The 21,903-nt window shown below is 38.1% G+C and overlaps 1 protein-coding gene across 2 annotated transcripts in view; it reads left to right on the plus strand.

The window, feature by feature from the left end:
* The window catches only part of NOL4 (nucleolar protein 4), a 468,589-nt gene that overhangs the window by 225,401 nt on the left and 221,285 nt on the right, over window positions 1-21,903 (plus strand). The gene's annotated exons all lie outside the window — the stretch shown is intronic.

Here is a 21,903-nt window from a genome sequence, read left to right on the forward strand (position 1 = left end):
ACGTTACTTTGCAACAAGGTCCATCTAATCAAATCTATGTTTTTTCCAGTAGTCACGTATGAATCTGAGAGTTAGAACAGAAAGAAAGCTGAGCGATAAAAGAATTGATGCTTTTGAACTGCGGTGTTAGAGAAGATTCTTGAGTGGCCCTTGCACTGCAAGGAGATCCAACGAGTCCATCCTAAAGGAAATCAGTCTTGAATATTCATTGGAAGGACTGGTGCTGAAGCTCTAATACTTTGACCACCTGATGAGAAGAACTGATTTGGAAAAGACTTGGATGCTAGGGAAGATTGAAGACAGGAGGAGAAGGGAATGATAGAGGATGTGATGGTTGGATGGCATCACTGACTCGATCCACATGAATTTGAGCAAGCTCTGGAAGTTGATGATAGATTATTAGATTTATATTCTGGCGACTATTTTCTTTATGCTTTCTCTATCCTAGGATAGTTTTGGGTGTCCAGTGAAGTTAACCACATGTAACCAAGTTGCTACATGATCCTTTCCAAGCCAAGTAAGTCTCTGTACCCACATGCATTCTTTTCAGAAATTTTTCAATAACGGAAAACTCAGTAGCGTTTTTAATTTATAAAATATACTTCTGACCAAACTCCTATGAACAATTTTGGTACAGAATTCTGGGTTACATCATTGTCACTGGTACATGTCAGATACATTTTTGTTGTTGTTGCTTATCCACTCCATGTTTCCTAAGTTAGAAACAAAAGCAAATTCCATTAGACGATTCAAAATATTCCTTTTTTTTTTTGTTGCCTGGCAGCATAGGGAAGTGGGAAACATATAGACTTTGGCTTATTTCCCTTCTCTGCTCTGTTACCTCCAGTGTAGTTTACTCCTCTGTCTGCTGAAGGGCTAAGAACCAACTCTACATGTTATAGAGAAGCAAAAGATAACACATTTGTCTTAAAATACATGTTTATGAATAAAACATTTAGACTTTGTAGAATCACTTGTATCACAGACATATTATTAATTACATATTCAAAACATATACCCGTGAGAAAGATTTCCAAAAGTACAAAAATTATAAAGTAAATGCTAGAGTCCCACAGTCTTCCACTCCCAACCCACTGTACTCCTAATGGGTGTAATTTTGGGGGAATAATTTGCTATGTATTTTTTTCAGCAAGATAAATGGATAAATGATAAATCAATAGATATATCCATTTTTTTAAAAAGTGGTAGCTAAGATTTTGAATGTAGCTGTTTTTCATTTTTATCATTATTTTGAATCAGTGGTTGGAAAGAACATTTTGCCTAGTGACTTGCTGAGATTGTCATTGTCTGCATATTGTTATATGAGCTGTTTTATACCACCTGTTGCTATCAAAGACATAACCATTTACAGACCAGAGCAAAGTGGATGGATGGACCACAGACATCTTTGGGGAACCATTGATTAATCAGGACAGGGCCTCTGCTGAAATGGCAAAGAACTACACACCTTAATATTACAGATACCAAAAGACAGCCTAACCCAGACTCAAGACTAGCACTGAAAATGTTGGTCTGCAAATGTCTCTAGAGCTGAAATGTATAAATTTTAGAGATTCACTGAGTCCGCTAGCCAAAAGTGAAAATGGAAGTGTTTACAGCTCTCTAATTATAGCCACATGTACAGTTTGATGGAAGAATAATGGAAATGCCCAGGCCTATTGGAAAAAGTGGTGGCCTGAGAGTCAAGAGAACTGAGTCCCCTTCTGTTCTGCTATTCAGTATGGGGCCATCAGTAAAGGAGCCTGTCATTGTCGTCAGTGTAGCTACTTCAATAGGGGTCGTAGTCACTGTTTTCTCCCAAGAATTGTGGTCACAATAAAAATAAGGAAAATAAATAGATCAAATTTCACAGAAACCATAATATAACTGCTGAACCACTGATGTTCTGATGTCTATAATGTTTATATATTTTACTAAATTTTAATGAGCTTCTATCAAGTCAAGATCTTCAAGGAGCTGTTAGGAGCCAGTGTTGATCTTCAAACTGTTATTGGCCCATGGAGAGTAATGAAGTTCAGTTCAGTTCACTTGCTCAGTCATGTCTGACTCTTTGTGACCTCATGAACCGCAGCATGCCAGGCCTTCCTGTCCACCACCAACTCCTGGAGTCCACCCAAACCCATGTCCATTGAGTCGGTGATGCCATCCAACCATCTCATCCTCTGTTGTCCCCTTCTCCTCCTGCCCTCAATCTTTCCCAGCATCAAGGTCTTTTCCAATGAGTCAGCTCTTTGCATCAGGTGGCCAAGTATTGGAGTTTCAGCTTCAACATCAGTACTTCCAGTGAACACCCAGGACTGATCTTCTTTAGGATGGACTAGTTGGATCTCCTTGCAGTCCAAGGGACTCTCAAGAGTCTTCTCCAACACCACAATTCAAAAGCATCAATTTTTCTGTGCTCAGCTTTCCTTATAGTCCAACTCTCATATCCATAAATGACCACTGGAAAAACTATAGCTTTGACTAGATAGACCTTTGTTGACAAAGCAATGTCTCTGCTTTTGAATATGCTGTCTAGGTTGGTCATAACTTTTCTTCTAAGGAGTAAGCATCTTTTAATTTCATGGCTGCAGTCACCATCTGCAGTGATTTTGGAGCTGAACAAAATAAACTCTGACACTGTTTCCATTATTTCCCCATCTATTTGCCCTAAAGTGATGGGACCGGATGCCATGATCTTAGTTTTCTGAATGTTGAGCTTTAAGCCAACTTTTTTACTCTCCTCCTCCATTTTCGTCAAGAGGCTCTTTAGTTCTTCTTCACTTTCTGCCATAAGGGTGGTGTCAGCTGCATATCTGAGGTTATTGATATTTCTCCTGGCAATCTTGATTTCAACTTTTGCTTCCCCCCAGCCCAGTGTTTCTCATGATGTACTCTGCATATAAGTTGAATAAACAGGGTGACAATATACAGCCTTGATGTACTCCTTTTCCTATTTGGAACCAGTCTGTTGTTCCATGTCCAGTTCTAACTGTTGCTTCCTGACCTGCATACAGATTTCTCAAGAGGCGGGTCAGGTGGTCTAGTATTCCCATCTCTTTCAGAATTTTCCACAGTTTATTGTGATCCACACAGTCAAAGACTTTGGCATAGTCAATAAAGCAGAAATAGATGTTTTTCTGGAACTCTCTTGCTTTTATCATGATCCAGCGGATGTTGGTTATTTGATCTCTGGTTCCTCTGCCTTTTCTAAAACCAGCTTGAACATCTGGAAGTTCGTGGTTCACATATTGCTGAAGCCTGGCTTGGAGAATTTTGAGCATTAGTTTACTAGTGTGTGAGATGAATGCACTTGTGCAGTAGTTTGAACATTCTTTGGCATTGCCTTTCTTTGGGATTAGAATGAAAACAGTTTATGAAAACAGTTTATACAGTTTTCTGTGTATTCTTGCCATCTCTTCTTAATATCTTCTGCTTCGTTTAGGTCCATACCATTTCTGTCCTTTATTGAGCCCATCTTTGCATGAAATGTTCCCTTGGTATCTCTAATTTTTTTGAAGAGATCTCTAGTCTTTCCCATTCTATTGTTTTCCCCCAGTCCTTGCATTGATCACTGTATCTCTCCTTGCTATTCTTTGGACCTCTGCATTCAAATGAGTATATCCTTCCTTTTCTCCTTTGCTTTTCGCGTCTCTTCTTTTCATAGCTATTTGTAAGGCCTCCTCAGACAGCCATTTTACTTTTTTGCATTTCTTTTTCTTGAGGATGGTCTTGATTCCTGTCTCCTATACAAACAATATCACGAACCTCTGTCCATAGTTTATCAGGCACTCTATCAGATCTAGTCCCTTAAATCTATTTCTCACTTCCACTGTATAGTCATAAAGGATTTGATTTAAGTCATACCTGAATGGTCTAGTGGTTTTCCCCACTTTCTTCAATTAAGTATGAATTTGGATTTACAGCAGAGCAATTTTATGTTTGTAGAATTTAGTCACAAATAAATGGGTTTGTGGGCTTTCCTGATAGCTCAGTTGTAAAGAATCTGCCTGCAATGCAGGAGACCCCGATTCAATTCCTGGGTTGGGAAGATCCGCTGGAGAAGGGATAGGCTGCCCACTCCAGTATTCTTGGGCTTCCTTGTGGCTGAGCTGGTAAAGAATCGACCTGCAATATGGAAGATCTGGGTTCGATTCCTTGGTTGGGAAGATCACTTGAAGAAGGGAAAGGTTACCCACTCCAATATTCAAGCCTGGAGAATCCCATGGACTGTGTAGTCCATGGGGTCACAAAGAGTCGGACACAACTGAGCGACTTTCACTTTCAAATGGGCTTGTATTTTGTATATTTCTGGTTTTATAAGTTTGCAAATTATCTGTCAATGAGAGATTGGAAATAAAAGGACCCATTTGTTTATCACAGATAAAATAATCGTTACCACAGAGAAGCAGGGCACTTGGGCTCAGGAGCAGTGATAGATACAGCAGAGAGTGAAAATAAACTAGTCCCTGCTCCCGCAGAGCTTGGGGTCCTGGGGGAGACACGTAACAATCAGACAACCTCAACTAAGTGATTATGTCATTCATACCAGAGTAAGTGCTCCTTCTCAGTCATTCCCCTTCTCTCTCCTCCCCTCCCTGTTGTCTCCTGCCTTCCCCGCCTGTCCACCCTTCCCTGCCTCTTCTATACCAATTCATCTCTCCTCTCTCCTCTCCCCTTCCCTGCCGTGACTTACTCTCCAGACTGTCCCTCTTCATCTTTCATTTGTTTTTCACCTACTCTGATTCATATATCTGAAAAACTTTATCAGTTAATTCAGTAGAATGAATTATTATCTAATTATCAGTCATAGCAAAACCAGGGCTATTTCAATATCCTGATTTTTGAAACTATAATACTCTTTTTGATTATCAAGGAGCATGTGCCTACCTTCCTTTTTTTGCTTCTTCCTTCTCTCCTTCCTCCCCTTTTCTTCTTTCCTTTCATCCATCCGCTGGGTGATTTATTTACACTTAGCCGCTGCTATGTGGCAAGGATTATGCCTTACGCCCAGCTGTATTCCTGCCTTGCTTTCCCTCTTCCCACCTCTAAAAGGAAAAATAAGCAAAGTTGTAAGAGAATTAGAACTTAGGATTCTCTGGATATGTAACCTAGGCATGCACTATCTTAGAATGCATTGTTCCTGCATGCATTTTTTCTTAAAAGAGGTAATATTAAGATGAAGCATATATCATTTGTCTTTTTTTTTTCTTTTTTCTTTTGAAGATGAAGCATGTAGGGACTTCCCTGGGGTCCAGTGGCTAAGACTCCATGCTTCCACTGTAGAGGGTGCAGGTTCGATCCTTGATCAGGGAACCCCACAGGCCACGTGGTGCAGCAAAAAAAAAAAAAAAAAAAAAAAAAGTTGAGGCATGTAAAATTTGAAATTCAAAGTTTTTATTATAGGAGTGTAAATACAAATGCCATGGTACCTTTGTCTTAATGGTAGAAAATGTGAGCAAACTGGAATTTTACATAAGCCATTACTTTCCTTTGCCTTTAAGATATCATTCATATTAGAAAATAATCCATTTCTTGAGGCATGAAATCATTCACTAATACATTTTGCACCAGTTGTAACAGTTGTAAATAATACCTGAAGCGATCTGCATGTTGAATAAATGTGAAACGTTGTCCTGGCTTAATTTATTCATTTTAGGTTGTTATGTCACTATATTCACTATTACAAATCAGTTATTATTCCTTGATGCCTGTAAGAAACAGGTGTATTTTTTTCAGAAAAAAAAACAAAAATATTTAAATAGAGTAAAATAAAATTAAAAATATCTGTGTCTTGGTTTTGTTTTGTCTAAAAAATTATGCTGAATTCATATGTATAAAACACTCAAGCATTTTGTCAGAAAAATAGAGAGAGTCCTTTAAACAGAAAATGTTTCCGTACCTTCAGAGACAGCCATGCCTGGCATGCTTTCTTTTCATGGCTGGGGTTTTCAGCTTTACCAGAAGAATTAGGTGACATGAGATTGTCTCCCGGAGAGGTGTGGGGTCGAAGGGAAAAGATAAGGACCATGAAGCCAGCGTCCCTGCATGTGAATTAGGCCTGGGCACTTGTGGGGCCTTGAGGAAGTCATTTAATCAAGATCCCAGAATATACCTTGATGACATTAGATTACCTGAGCCTGCTTTGAGGAGTAGATAGAAATTAAATTCCCAGTACATATTTTAAAATTATTTTTCATGGTACATAGAAGGCACCAGTTGAACTTATTTGCAGTAGTTGCTTCATATAATGAGGGTAGTCATTGTTTGTAAAAATGCTGTGTCACAATACGGGAGACAGTGATTTAAGGATTCCAAGAACAAGAAGTGTAGAACAACCAGGCTGTGAGTTAGCTTTGGCCTTGCTGAGTTAGATATGGGGTTATCACGCTCAAACTGGCACACATCCGAGAGTCAGTGTATATGCGCGCATGCGTGCGCAGTCGTGGCCGACTCTTTGTGACCCTACGGACTGTAGCCCACCGGGCTCTTCTTTCCATGGGATTTTCCAGGCAAGAATCCTAGAGTGGGCTGCCATTTCCTCCTCCAGGGGAACTTCCTAACCCAGGGATCAAACCCACTTCTCCTGCATTGCAGGCAGATTCTTTACCAATGAGCCACCTGGAAAATCATTTGAGAGTCAGAGAGGTGAACAATTGATAATTGTGCTGATACCTCGTGAGGCCAACCTGCCACATGGTCCCTCTGTTAGCCGCCTTTTCTCTGTGTTGCTCTGCCCCCCGCCCCTACTCTGGCTGCCTCTGCTGAATTTTGCTTGAATATGGTCTCTTGTGAACTCTTTAGCTAAGTGTTTCCTTCTGACTTTGCCTCAGTTATGCCTGCTAAACCAGTAAGGAGTTTGGGCTTCTGAGATTTTATTATGCACATGGGTAGGCTGGGAGTCTTGTTAAAATGCAGATTCTGATCCAGTAGGTTTGGGGTTGCACCTGAGATTGTGTTTCTAACAAGTGCGCAGGTGATTATGATGCTGTTCATCACTAGGTCACACATTGAGAAGAGAGGAGGCAGCTTAATCTAAGAGATGGAACCTCTTTGGCCCAATTCCCCTTTCTGTTTGACCACATTGGTGGTTGTTTTGACCTTTTATAGTTGGGTGGCCCTTCGGTCAGGTCCTGCCTTGGCTGTATTGACCTGGGAGGTCATGTGGCTACCAAGGCTGTAGGCTGTTGGCAGGTTTATTTGTTCCAGAAGGCATATAGAGAGGACATCCATACATGAAAATGATATGTTCGTTGTCCAGTTTTGTTTCTTTGAATGGAGAGTCACTGAGAAAGAATCATGAAAAGAAGCCATCAGCAATGAACTCCCCCCAAAACAGGCCATTCAAAGCTCAGTAAATGTCTTCTCTCTGGCTTAAGTCAAGAAACTCAGGGCTTTCAAACCAGAATCCACTTTGGATCAAGTCATCCTTTGCACTTTTTCAAAGGATGATTTTATAGATGGTCATGGTTATGTAAAGTTGGTATAGTAGCATGGGGGTGGGGTGGGGAGGAATATATTTTGAACAACTCTTGGTTAATTAGAAATAATCACTTTGTAAAAACTCTTATTTTATATTTCAGAGTTTAAGTAAATACAGTGAGTACAGAAACTGAAATTGTTGTTTTATATGGTCAACCAAGACAGATTAAAAAAAACTTTTGATTTGTAGAGAGTTCAGTAATTTACCATGATAGAAATAGTATTAATCAAAATGAACATATATACCACTGCTATAAGAAGAATATTTACTGCCTGAGCATACTTTTCATTCTCAGTCATTTTTATTTTCCTCAAACTCACTCTAACATTACTTTTTGCCATTCCTTTTACTATAATACATAAACCATCAGCAAAACCTGAATGTTTTCTTCCATTTACTTTTAAAAACTACTCAAGTGATGACTTGCTATACATACTACTTTAGGCAAAGGAATATTAAAACAAGGTTCTCAAACATTTGGGGGAAAAATGATCTACTTCTGTGAAAGTTAGTATATATATATGCTTTTCAAACTTTTATAAATCAAGAAAATCAAGAATTGAAAATATAGAATCAATATGGTTTGGAATCAATGTAATTCTTCAGGCATTTGTTGAAATCTGCTCCATACAAGTCATGATGCTGCCTTCAGGGCACACAGTGAAGAAAAAACGTTAGCCTTTAATTGTTTGTAATTTAGTAGATTTGAGTGTCAGAGTAAGAGGAAGATGTGTTCTTGGAGGGCATTTCTGCAACTTCAGTACCTGTGACACTAACCCTCTGACCATCACTTAATCACTTTATTTCCCCTAATTCCTGACACATCCTACGATATATCTTCATAATTCCATGATTTCTGGCCTCAGTGTTCTTCATCAAATATGTCTTCTCCTGCCTACTGGATGGCTCCCTGTTTTAGGGCTTGTTCTAAATCGTCTTCATGTTGTCTTCCTCTCCACGCCCTCCTTCTCTTCCTCTTTCAGTTCAGTCACTCAGTTGTGTCCGACTCTTTGTGACCCCATGAACCGCAGCATGCCAGGCCTTCTTGTCCATCACCAACTCCTGGAGTCCACCCAAAGCCATGTCCATTGTGTCGGTGATGCCATCCAGCCATCTCATCCTCTGTCATCCCCTTCTCCTCCTGCCCTCAATCTTTCCCAGCATCAGGGTCTTTTCAAATGAGTCAGCTCTCCACATCATGTGACCAAAGTATTGGAGTTTCAGCTTCAACATCAGTCCCTCCGATGAACACCCGGGACTAATCTCCTTTAGGATGGACTGGTTGGATCTCCTTGCAGTCCAAGGGACTCTCAGGAGTCTTCTCCAACACCACAGTTTGAAAACATCAATTCTTCTTCACTCAGCTTTCTTTATAGTCCAACTCTAACATCCATACATGACTACTAGAAAAACCATAGCCTTGACTAGATGGACCTTTGTTGGCAAAGTAATGTCTGTGCTTTTCAATATGCTGCCTAAGTTAGTCATAATTTTTCTTCCAAGAAGCAAGCGTCTTTTAATTTCATGGCTGCAATCACCATCTGCAGTGATTTTTGGAGCCCAGAAAAATAAAGTCAGCCACTGTTTCTACTGTTTCCCCATCTATTTGCCATAAAGTGATGGGACCAGATGCCATAATCTTAGTTTTCTGAATGTTGAGCTTTAAGCCAACTTTCTCGCTCTCTCCTTTCACTTTCATCAAGAGGCTGTTTAGTTCTTCACTTTCTGCCATAAGGGTGGTGTCATCTGCATATCTGAGGTTATTGATATTTCTCCCGGCAATCTTGATTCCAGCTTATGCTTCTTCCAGCCCAGTGTTTCTCATGATGTACTCTGCATATAAGTTAAATAAGCAGGGTGACGATATACAGCCTTGATGTACTCCTTTTCCTACTTGGAACCAGTCTGTTTTTCCATGTCCATTTCTAACTGTTGCTTCCTGACCTGCATATAGGTTTCTCAAGAGGCAGGTCAGGTGGTCTGGTATTCCCATCTCTTTCAGAATTTTCCACAGTTGATTGTGATCCACACAGTCAAAGACTTTGGCATAGTCAATAAAGCAGAAATAGATGTTTTTCTGGAACTCTTTTGCTTTTTCCATGATCCAGCAGATGTTGGCAATTTGATCTCTGGTTCCTCTGCCTTTTCTAAAACCAGCTAGAACATCAGGGAGTTCATGGTTCATGTATTGCTGAAGTCTGGCTTGGAGAATTTTGAGCATTACTTTACTAGCATGTGAGATGAGTGCAATTGTGTGGTAGTTTGAGCATTCTTTGGCATTGCTTTTCTTTCGGATTAGAATGAAAACTGAACTTTTCCAGTCCTGTGGCCACTGCTGAGTTTTCCAAATTTTCTGGCATATAGAGTGCAGCATTTTCATGGAACCATCTTTTAGAATTTGAAATAGCCCAAGTGGAATTCCATCACCTCCACTATCTTTGTTTGTAGTGATGCTTCCTAAGGCCCACCTGACTTCACATTCCATGATGTCTGGCTCTAGGTGAGTGATCACACCATCGTGATTATCTCAGTCATGAAGATCTTTTTTGTATAGTTCTGTGTCTTCCCACCTCTTCTTAATATCTTCTGCTTCTGTTAGGTCCATACCATTTCTTTCTTTTATTGAGCCCATCTTTGCATGGAATGTTCCCTTGGTATCTCTAATTTTCTTGAAGAGATCTCGACTCTTTTTCATCCTGTTGTTTTCCTCTATTTCTTTGCATTGATCGCTGAGAAAGGAAACTAAAGGCTTCCTCTTTAGTTTGCTTTATGTTCTACCATCCTCATACTCAAACCCTCTCTAAAGCCTGCCCTGCATGAGAAGTAGAGCACACTGGTTTACAAGGGCTGGATGTGACATCTGCCGTAAAGTGTCAGCTTTGTCATTCATTAGCTCTGCTAACTGAGAAGCATGGAATATTTTCAAGACTCAACTGTTTTCATGTTGGTAAGACAGGGCAGATAATGCCTATCAGCTTTGATTCACTGGGTCCCTATAAAGAATAAATTAGGTCAGTTATAAAAATTATCTTTTTTTCCTGATATGAATAATGTCTTCCAAAATAAAGCAATTAACCTCAGCAGAGAAAGTAAACATGACCCTGGCTGGTCATTGGTTCCTGGAGAGAGGTTTAGAATGCTGGTTCCAGCTTTTGCTTGAGAAATGAATCCGTTAGGCTCCACCGCAGACAGAAGGCATGACTTTTGTGATTTTCCAACCATTTTTTAAAACAAGTTGACCTTGTTTCAAACATTGTTCTGTGGGTGTTGGTAGGGATGGGTCTGGGAGAGCCTGTACTTTAGAGGAGAATTTAGGATATGATGGCTGCCCTCACGTTGTCCAGCCTGTTCCATTAGAGTCAGTCCCTCAACCATCTATGACTTGAAAGAGTTTGCTTGGCTTCAAATTCAATATTTTCAGTGCTTTCATGGTTCCCTTGACCATGAGCCTCCTTTTCCCCAAAACCAGGGCTCAAACTAACCTTTTGTTATTTAATTCAGGATTAACAAAATTAAGGCTTTAAACTGATTCAAATATAGTGAGATTGAGTGTGAAATAGAAATGCACAAAGTGGAAATAACTCTTCTATCTTTACTGTTTGTTAAGTTACTGACTTAATGCAACCAAAGCAAGTGCTATGTCTGTTGCTGAAAATGTCTCACCATTTTATCCTCATGCATGTGTGCTAAGTTGCTTCAGTTGCTTCTGACTCTGTGAGACCCTTTGGACTGTAGCCCACCAGGCTCCTCTGTCCATGGGATTCTCCAGGCAAGAATAATGGAGTGGGTTGCTGTGCCCTCCTCCAGGGAATCTTCCCAACCCAGGGATTGAACCCATGTCTCTTACGTCTTCTGCATTGGCAGAAGGGCTCTTTACCGTTAGTGCCACCTGGGTGGTGATAAGTCTGAATACATTGTGAACTCTTGATGAGCACTCTAGGATTCTGCTGTTATGAAAGTAGAACATTTTATTATGAATGTCTCTGCTGCTGCTGCTGCTAAGTCACTTCAGTCATGTCCAACTCTGTGTGACCCCGTAGACGGCAGCCCAGAAGGCTCCCCTGTCCCTGAGATTCTCCAGGCAAGAACACTGGAGTGGGTTGCCATTTCCTTCTCCAATTCATGAAAGTGAAAAGTGAAAGTGAAGTCACTTAGTCATGTCCAACCCTCAGCGACCCCATGGACTGCAGCCTTCCAGGCTCCTCCATCCATGGGATTTTCCAGGCAAGGGTACTGGAGAGGGGTGCCACTACCTTCTCCAATGAATGTCTCTGACTTACACTTGATTCTCTACATTGCAAGCACAGTGGCTGCTATTTTTACAGAGAAGTTTATTTTAGAGTTGGGTTGGTAGGTCTTCCTCCCCTTCTCCTTGTTTCCTTAGTTTTTATTCACAGTAAAAACAGAGTATGCACACCTTATGCACTTACTGAATACTCATTTATAACAGTGAAGCCATTCATGACATCCAGGTTTCATACCCTTTCCCATGAGTGTGACCATTGGCCCTTGTCTGCCCTTCACCCAGACTCACAGTGATCCAGGGTGATGGTGGGAATATAAATGGTATCAGAGCTTTATTCTGCTGAGGTGGCTGCAAGGCCCGTGGCTTCATGGTGATTTGAATGGATCTTAACTGTGGTCTGAGGGTAACTCCTTTATTTTTTTTTTAATCGAGTTATTATTGACATACAAGCTTATATTAGTGGCAGGTGTACAACATAATGATTTAATAGGTATATAGGTTGTGAAATGCTAACCAGTAAATCTAGTTAATATCCATCACCACACATAGTTACAAATTTCAGTTTCCTTGTGGGGAAATGGAATCACTTTTTAAATAAAAACCTGACAAATCTATTACTGTTCTCCTTCAACAAGAGGACTTAATTTTCTATATCCTTTAAATATGTTAATGTTGGTTTTCTTTGATCTCTTGTAATTATAAATTCTTTGATTTGTCCTGCTTTCAAAATTTCAGTAAGTTTTCTAAAATAGTATCATTTGATATCATTCAGCCCTGAGTGTCAAACAGAATTGTCTTTGGTTATTAATATCATGTCATTGGTCAGCCTGTACTCTTCTAATCATGGTGAGACTGAAAGTTCATCTGCGTTTATAAAAACATGGCTGTTCAGTTTATGCTGATTACAAGAAGGGTAGGCGGAAGGCTTTTGTTAAGTGAGGAGAAGGTGGTAACAGGCTGATCACTGTGATTCCTGATGTTATTGCAAAATGGGCAACTCAGAATACACCCTTCAATTTAGCAGTATCTCTAAGAGCATGCTAAATTGAAAGTTAGCTCCTTTCTTTCCCCCACAGCAAACCGCCTGTCTTTTTCAGGCTTTTCTCCTCACAATACCTGAACATGTGTTTCCTGCTGAGGTGTAGCAGTACCATTTAAATAGAAATTTGATCTAGAATTAAGTCAGTATCTAATGCTATGTTTGTCACTGTCAAGGTGACTTGAGCAATTAAATTCTTTATTGAGCTCTATAAAACAGGAAAACTGATAGTCTTATTTTATGCCCAGGTCTGTTTTAAATATTGTAAAGGAAATAACTACCAAAATGATTTGTGTAATTAAGATGGTTAATGAGTCAAAGCAACTGGCATTACTGAGATGAATCCTTTTGTCTAAATCAATCAAAATAATTTAGTCTTTATTAGAAAGATGCCAATATCTTGACAAGTGTCTAAATAATACTGCTTTATAATTGCCAGTAAATGCTTAATGACCTTGAATCCTTCAAGATAGCTAATAAATTCATAAATATCACTGTTACAGATAATGATGGATTTCAACCCCAGAGGTAGAAATAAAGAAAGCTTAGTGAAAATCTCTTAGATACCAAATAGTGAATTGACATTATGAAGGAAAACAGTCACAAGATATTGACTATAAAAACATCACAGGTACTACAAAACAGAAGTCCTGAGGCCAAAGTAAAGTGAATTTTATTCGTTGTGATTCAATCTGGAAAATGTTGTTCATTCCATGACATTCATTAGAAAAAAGTGAAAATAAGGCCTTCTTCACAATGTGTAAAGCAGTGTAGGAATTAGTTATAAAAGGAAGCCTCTGCTAGAGCTAGAAGTGGAAAAGCTGGAGAGGAGATAGCATTACTACAGGCCAAGAGCCAGAGCTACCTGCTGGTAAACAGACATGCATAGGATGCTTTCTGGCAGGAAGATGCTTCCTGGTAGGAGCTGGAATGTGGAGAAGACCCCCTCACCCCACCCTTTAACAAAGGTGGAAACTGAGAGTTCTCCTGAATCAGAGGGGAACTGTGTGTGGATGGGGGAAATAGGGATACTTAGGCATTTTCTTCTCCCCTCCTGTCGCTGCCAATACTTCTCATTGTTTAAACCAGTCATAAAACAAGGTCAAGGAAATCTGGGAAATGGTTTGCAAAGAAAAGGGGAAGATGAGCTTGAGAGCAGACCAGTAGGTGACCCATTAGAAGAGGAAGGAGTGTGTGGGGAGCCTTTCAGAATTCTTAATATAGGATTTCCTTATCAAGTCCCCAAAGTGCTGGGTGGCTCAAGTTTCTTGGAATTTCAGGAGGTTGGGCATGAAAGCTTCTGCTTCAGCAGTTGAGTGGTCCTGGTTCACCCACTACAGGAGGGAGAGGGACATTTTTGAGAGCAGCAGGATTAAAAGAAAACATCACAGATCAGACACTCTAATCATTTGCCTCCAAGTTACTGTGAGAACCTGGGAATGAATTAGGTCTAGATAATTTTAGGATTTCTTCCTCTACACACACTTTCGAAACAACAATACACTTCTTCACCTGCTTGCTAATGGCTAAAAATACCAAGAGAAAAGCCTTCCATTCCACAGTTAGAGATAAAAGGTTTCAATTACAAGTGTCTAGCTGAAGTAGCATTTTCCTGTGGGGGAATTTCAGTTAAGGGATAATCAATCTGTCAAGCTATTTCTCAGAAAAATGACTTGGAAAGCCCGTTTGCACACAGATAGCTTGAGGAGTTGCCATGAGGACAGGGAAAAAAACACGAGGGACTCCGGGAACACAATTGGAAGAATTTGACAGTCTTTCCTGGACAATACTCTGCATACCATGTAAGCAAAATCAGACAATAATTTGAGCACAAGTGAACATGCAGTTGGTACACAGCTCTGGTTTATGGGCACAATAAAGTTTCTTGATTTTGCAGTTGTACTCTTGACCTTGGTAAAGCCCTTCTTGCCTAAGAGTTTGTTAAAGTAACCAAAGTGATCTTTTCCCCAAAAATAACATCTTTGGTTATTCAATACATATTGATATAAGCTCTTCAGGAAAAAAACATATCCTTTTAGGAGTCTTTTAAAAAGTGAACCCGACTGGCTCTGGGTTTTTTGTGAAGTTCTGATTAGTTTTGATAAGGGAAAGAATATTTGGCTGGTCTCTTTTTCTGAAAATTTCCTAGAGATTTGTTAAATGACATTAAAATATGCTTGGATTCTGTCTTACTGAGCTCAGATTTGGGGGCTGTCAGTCATATTCAGTTATCTTGTTATTAGCAGTTACCACCCACAATTCCATATTCAACCAGTTAGTTGTGGGAGATGATCTACACTAATTAATGGCCCCAGAACTCTTGTAAGAGAATTGCTTCTTCATCTCTTGCCCCTGAACAAGATAAAAGAAACCAGCATTTCCGATTGTTATTGAGTTAGAAGTTTTTAGTGCCCAAGTGAATCTGTATTGTTAACTATCTACCCAGGAGATTCTGGAGCAATTAAAGTTTGAGAAACACTGATCCACACCAATCATTGCGTATACTTGAATAATTTTAAGTGGTATTACCTATCCTGATCCACCATAGACATTCCTTTATGTTTGTCATTGTATTCATTTTCTGTTGCTGTGTAATAAATTGCCACGAACTCATCAGTTCTACAGGTCAAAAGTTGAGGCAAGTTCAACTAGGTTTTAAGCTCAGGTTATCACAAAGGCTAAAATCAAGGGGTCAGCCTGTCTAACCGCTAATCTGGAAAATCTGGGAAAGAATGTACTTGAGAGTTTATTCAAGTAGTAGGCAGAGGTTAGTTTCTTAAGGTTGTCGTGCTGAGATCCCTGTTTTCTCGTCAGTTGTCCACCCTACCCCTTAACACTGCTTGCATTCTTATGTATGTAACCTCACCTTATAGATGGCATCAACTTTTTAAAGCACTATACACACACACACAAACACACACATGTATATATATGTATATGTATACATCCAAACATATATAATTTTCACTTATCTCTAGCTGAAATTTAGCATTTTATTGTGCTGTGAATATAATCAGTAAAACACAGTATTCATAGTAACTGTTGACTTCATCAGCAAAATAAATCAGATATTTTCAAATTACATTGTGATTATAAAAAACGTTAATGCATATCATTTTCTGTAAAATGTCTGGTTTTTTGAAACCTTAAACAAGCCAATGTGTAAGCATGAAAATTATAGTTTATAATAACTTATTTAGCTAATTAAGAAACCATTGATAAGTCATGAATGACCTTTTTCTTTAAATGGGTCCTCTTAGAATTGGAAGAAAGTTTTATTGATCAGTTGGAGCAGATAAGGTAGGAGCAGAGATAGACTTTTAACAGCCTAAACTCACCTAATCAGTTGGCTTCTCCAAGTACCTACCCTGGGAGAACCATCAGTAATTTTATGTGATCCAAAAAAGGAATATACAATAAAATGTCCACAACTTGCTGAAACATACAGTTCCCTGTCTTAGTATGTGGAAATGTAGAATGTACTCAGTTCTCTGTCCTCTTCTAGCTCTTTCCTGCCTATATCTCTTTTTCTCATATGCTCTCTGAACTAAAATAACCTACATCATCACCAGTATGTATCTATGTGTATTTTACCTCCTTCACATTGCACCTCTTGTAACTGATACCATCCTCACCCTCCATGATGCATAAGCAACTTTTCTCTCTCTGAAAACCTTGTTTACTCATTGTGCCTTCTATGAAACTTAATGTGGGACAAATGCTGTTTTCTGACTTGCATTGTAATTCTTTTGTTATAGTCAAGTTAAGAACAAATTCTACATGGAGTCTCTCTGGACTCACAATCGCAGAAAGAGTGTCTAACACACAATAGGTATTTGGTTAAGTTAAACTTTGTAAACAAAGTAATATAGAGAAATGAATATCATCTCCTCATTCGTGGCTCTGAATTAGTTTTCTTTAATTATTGTGCTGAGGTTAGTGATATCCTTTCGAACATATAGCTTATTTCGGTGCCTTCACTATCTTGCTCCTGTGATTAGAGCCTGTCCTTGCAATGACGTGGTCTGAATTCGGAGCTCCCAGACTGGGATAACACCCTTCGATAGAATTAATTTACTTGAGAACTGAATCTCCTTGTTATTTTCTTACTCCCAATATCAGTTTGATCATTTTAGAATCAATGTCCTTTAACCTTTCAGTAGTAGTTAGGCATGCATATGTAACACACACATGAATTTATCTGCATCAGTAAATTTTCCCTTAGTCTGAATGTTTTGATTTCAAAATGTAGTCAGAGGACTAGAGAAAGGAGACTATATTGCATTTGGAGGCAAATATTAAAAATTTGGGGGGGCCCTATGAGCATCTGACCTTCATTTAGGACTAAATTTCCAAGTATTAAAATTAAAATGAGGATGATATATATTTTTCCTATTCATTTTGCCCAAGGCACTTTGCCTAAAGGCCATAATGAAGAGCTACTAAAAGTGAGTAAGAAAGTAGGTCAGGTGCTTTGGGATATTTCAAACATATATATATATATATATATCATATTATTAATATTTTATATATAAAAGATAGATATACATATATGTGTATATAGAGATATATTTAAATATACCTACAGCCATATACCACCCACACTGTTATAGGTTAATTCATTTTATATAGGGAAAACTAACTATTGGCTGGTGTTGATGAACCTACTTCGCACTGGTGGAGATGTTAGAAATAATTTAAACAATATCTCTAGAATCTGTACTAACTTGTGGAGAAAATGAGGAGTGGGGAAGGCAAAAGAAGGAAATAGCCTGCTACCCATGTTAGTGTTACAGACGAGAGGCACAGCCAGGCTCAAGTGGACAGCCCCTTTCACAATACTAAATCCATCCCACCAAAACCTCAGTGCCAATGCAACTCAAATAACCAACTGCCCTTCTGATGTCACTAGATCCTACACTACCTGTCAGCATATTCCACATTCTCCTTTGTTGCTAGGCACCCTGGGCACTCTTAATTTCCAAAGCTCCAGGTGCTGTTTTTCCTTGGGACTCAAATACAGTTTTTGGTTCCAGTGCTATGGTACCCGCACTGAAACTTGAGAGGAGCACCATCATTCTGGGCCTGCGAACGTAATGATCATAACTACAGATCTTAAGCTTACACTCTGTGTCTAGCAGCCTGGTACCCACACGCCTGCAGCCACTCAGGATGGAGCAAATTCTGTTGGGTAAGAAAGCAGGTTTCCCCTGTAAAGCAGTAATCTGATGTGAACTGTTACGATTAACAGGAGACTCAGATTTGTGGTTTGTAATTCTAAAAAAATTATCTTTAAGGAAAAGAGAATGAAAACGATGAACGTGGTTTATTCAAGTAGGTAATAAAAAATGGTTAATGAGTCCTCAGTTTAATATCTGTTCACTTTTTTATATTAAATTTTTCTAATATAGACATCAAAAACTTTGTTTTAAATTTTGATTTCTGAAACAGTGGCATGTGAAATTGATTCTTTTACCATTTACAAGATAAAATACGTGAATATGTATTTGATACAAATTAGTAAATAATTTGTCCTTCATGAAACATATGATTTACTGAAGAACTGAAATATGTAAAGCTGTTGAATTTAGTTACCTTGGTAACATCTGGAGTGAACCACTCTCTCTAAAAATATTTTCTTTCTTTTTTGTTTATGCTTTGTACCGAAATTATATATGCATGACATTTATTAAAGAGTCTCTTGATAAATGCTAACCCTTCTCTTATCTGAAAAATGAATAAATGATATATTTTATTAATATGTATGATGATATCAGATTAAAATTACAGATATAGCATGTTTGACTATAATTGACATTGGATTTGTTCTATGTGAATATAGATTTAGTTTTTAAAAATATCTTTCAGGTTATATTTTTTAATGTAATGATAAAAATTTCTCACATTAAATATTATTTTGAAGGGATTCAAGTACACAAATGTAAAATCACAATTTTCTTCATGAGTTAAATAATTGGACTTGAATCAGTCCATTATAGTTTTCTTTGGATTTCTTAGAAACAAATAAATAGAAATAACTTTTTGTACTTTGGCATAACCATATGACTTAGCATAGAAGGACATCATTAAAATTCCAAATTACTTACATAAGTTATATCCTAATTTTGTTTCTCAAACATTGGATAGTTCATTGTTAAAAGAATGTTATTGATTTCTCAAATTAATAATTGTGGAAAACACTATACATATTACTTATGGCCAGTTTCCTAAATTTTCTTGTTTTTTTCACCAAATGAGGTCCGTTTTTGAATGGGTACATAAACAGAGTAATTTCTTGTCCTGCAAACTCATCTTCATTTTCTCACAAAATATGTTCAGAGAATTGCTTAAAAAATACTATTTTGTTGAAAATTAAACTGAATGCCCTTTGTTTTTATTTTTCACTAGAGTGAGAAACCTAGACTTTTTCCTAGCCCTGTATCCAACCATTATCACTCTTGCTTCTTCTCTTTTTTTTTAAATTTTTACTGAAATATATTTGATTTTCAAGTATGCATTTGTTTTAGATATACAGCAGAGTAATTCAGTTATACATATGCATATGTTCATTTTTTCAGATATTTTTCCCATTTAGGTTATTACAGAAGATGGAGTAGAGCTCCCCTTTGCTGTATAGTAGGATCTTATTGGTTATCTACTCATTATATTTAGTAGTGTATGTATGTTAACCCCGAGCTCCTGATTTATCCCTCCCTCCAATGTTTTGCCTTTGATAACTGTATGTTTGTTTTACATATCTTTTCTATTCTAAAATAGTTTTAGTCACCCCCTCTTACTCTGCACTGCTGCTGTTTTACTTAGAGTTTGTTGAGCTTTCAACAAGCTGAGTTAGATGACTTCTACATCTTCTAAGGGTCGCCCCAGCTTCCAGATTGTTGCCTTCATACCATTCTCCTCGTCAAAGACAGAGTTATCTCTTTAAAACATTTTTTTTTTCACATTACTTCCCACAGGTAATTAAAATTACTTGTTTGCTCTCAAGATAAAATCCAAGTTCTTTGATGCACAAAACACTTCTTTTCCTCCCTTTTTAGGTTACCCTTTCATCAGTGTCTCTTTGGTACTCAGCTCAGTACTCTTATTTCTCATGGGCCTGATTATTCTTTCCTCTGTGACTGCACCTGACAATTTCTAGGTGGGGAATGCTCTTTACCTGATTCAAGCTTTGGAATTCAACTCCAATGCCACCTTCTTTAGAAAACCTTCTGGATATCTTGATCCCTTGTTCTGGATCCCTTGTTCCTTTTTTTGCTCTGTATTTTAGCTTCATCTTTATTTTCTCTATTGACCAAATATTTTACCCACTTTTGGCCAAAATCAGGCACTCAGTAAATGTTTGTTGAATAAATAAACTAACAGGTGAGTTATACCACTCCTTTAGAATGTAAACATTATTTCCATGATTTCAATTGATTAGAAGATGACAAATATTTCCTTGTACTCTACAAAAGGAAGGCAAACTTGAGAATATTGGAAATCAAACAAAAAATTCACAAAACGTCACAGATATTTACATGGTTTCATCAGTGACTCTGCTCTAAAGGAAGCACTTTAATGCCTTTCTCAGTCATAATCTTTTAAAATGAATAGCAAATTCTTACTATGAATATAAAGAAGAAATTAAGACAAACAGAATTTTATTGTTTAGGTAAACTTTGTTTTTCTTTGCTCTCAATACATTGATATTATTTCCTTCTAACCAATTTTCTTCTGTATTTTAAAGCCAGAAAAGTGTTCTTAGTTCTGCTTCTTCTCCTTCCCTGTTTCTTCTATAATTGTTCCATTTTTGTTATTAGAAAATTATATATTTTATGTTATAAATGATATACATTACAGTACATTATGAATTCTATCAGTTCAGTTCAGTCGCTCAGCCGTGTCCGGCTCTTTGCAGCCCCATGTATCGCGACATCCCTGTCCATCACCATCTCCCAGAGTTCACTCAGACTCACGTCCATCGAGTCCGTGATGCCATCCAGCCATCTCATCCTTGGTCGTCCCCTTTTCTGCCCCCAATCCCTGCCAGCATCAGAGTCTTTTCCAATGAGTCAACTCTTCGCATGAGGTGGCCAAAATACTGGAGTTTCAGCTTTAGCATCATTCCTTCCAAAGAAATCCCAGGGCTGATCTCCTTCAGAATGGACTGGTTGGATCTCCTTGCAGTCCAAGGGACTCTTAAGAGTCTTCTCCAACACCACACTTCAAAAGCATCAATTCTTTGGTGCTAAGCCTTCTTCACAGTCCAACTCTCACATCCATACATGACCACAGGAAAAACCATAGCCTTGACTAGATGGACCTTAGTTGGCAAAGTAATGTCTCTGCTTCTGAATATACTATCTAGGGTGGTCATAACTTTTCTTCCAAGGAGTAAGCGTCTTTTAATTTCATGGCTGCAGTCACCATCTGCATCTATGAATTCTATATAGAGTAGATAATAGAGAATATGTTAGAAAATCCAGTGCCATACTGTTAAGACAATATCAATATTAACATTTTAGACTACAGCTTTTCAGTCTTTTTGTCTTTGTATTTATGTTTTCTTTTCCCAAAATTGGGCTCATATTGACCACACCTTTTTGTAACTAGCTTTTTCCATTTAGTGCCTCTTGATTCACATTTTCCTTCATATTTAAAATGGGATATTGACTAATTCCATAATATTCTAAATGTTTCAACATACATTAAGCCAAATTTCTATTTTTGACAATCTGTATCATTTCTAAAATTTTGTATTATTGATATAAGCAACACTGATTTCATGGTCTTTTTATCTGCAGAGAGATGCCAGCAATGATTAAACCCCTTAGGCTTTAAAGCCTTTATAATGGCTGAGCAAAATTTCTGAGTACTTTTGATGTTTCAGATGCATATTAAACGCCCATAAAGCTTGTACTAGTATATAAGCCGCTAGCAGGGTGGACAATGCTCTCATCAGAGAGTTTTCACTGAATCTGGACAATCTCACTGAAAAAAACAAAAACTACTTGCAAAATAATCGGCAATTTTTTAAAATTTACTTTTCTTTGAGATTGTGTTTGCAATTGAAAGGCTTATTTTGTCTTCAGATTATTTTATCTTCTGTTTATTTTATACTTCACTTCTTGTGCCTAC

The sequence above is a fragment of the Capra hircus genome, chromosome 24 (genome assembly GCF_001704415.2).
Source record: "Capra hircus breed San Clemente chromosome 24, ASM170441v1, whole genome shotgun sequence".
Lineage (NCBI taxonomy): Eukaryota > Metazoa > Chordata > Mammalia > Artiodactyla > Bovidae > Capra > Capra hircus.